Here is a 705-nt window from a genome sequence, read left to right on the forward strand (position 1 = left end):
TCATCTGAATGATTTTCATACTATTTGTCAAACATTTAAATATGAGAATTTTTCAGACGATGATGTTAAACTCAGATTATTCCCATTTTCTTTAAAAGATAGAGCTCGTTCATGGCTTAATACATTGCCTGCTAATAGTATTGCATCATGGGAACAAATGGTAACAAAATTTTTGAATAAATATTTTCCAGTGCATAAAACCAATGCTATTCGCAGGGAAATCTCGGAGTTTACCCAGAGAGAGGACGAGCAATTTTTTGAAACATGAGAGAGATTCAATGGGCTACTCTTGAAGTGTCCACATCATGGGTACGAGAAATGGCACCAATGCCAATACTTTCTGGAGGGATTATTGCCGAATGTGCAAGAATAGCTAATGGCAACAAGTGGAGGAGAGCTAATGTCAAAAAGTGCATCAGAAATTTGGGAATTCTTCCAGCGACAAGCGGATAATTCCCAACAACGGAGTCGATCAATCAAGAATACTAGAAGAATTAAGGGAGTAAATGAGGTTCAAATTGGCGAGTCAACTTTGGGAATTAAAGAAGTCAAGGAGATGGTTGAAGGTCTTGCTCGACAAATAGCATCGTTATCGACTGCTAAATCAACAGAACCACATGACCATGACTCATACTCAGATCAAGCCAATGCCATAGGTGTAATGAGAAAGCCATCAAATTACAACCCATACTTCAACACATATAA

General features: G+C 37.9%; 1 non-coding gene across 1 annotated transcript; it reads right to left on the reverse strand.

The window, feature by feature from the left end:
* Positions 1-208: 208 nt before the first annotated feature.
* Positions 209-312, reverse strand: LOC127902017 (small nucleolar RNA R71). The gene has a single exon (XR_008054422.1). It is a non-coding gene; the product is annotated as a small nucleolar RNA R71 (small nucleolar RNA).
* Between the last annotated feature and the right edge of the window lie 393 nt (positions 313-705).

The sequence above is a fragment of the Citrus sinensis genome, chromosome 4, assembly GCF_022201045.2.
Source record: "Citrus sinensis cultivar Valencia sweet orange chromosome 4, DVS_A1.0, whole genome shotgun sequence".
NCBI classification, from domain to species: Eukaryota; Viridiplantae; Streptophyta; class Magnoliopsida; order Sapindales; family Rutaceae; genus Citrus; species Citrus sinensis.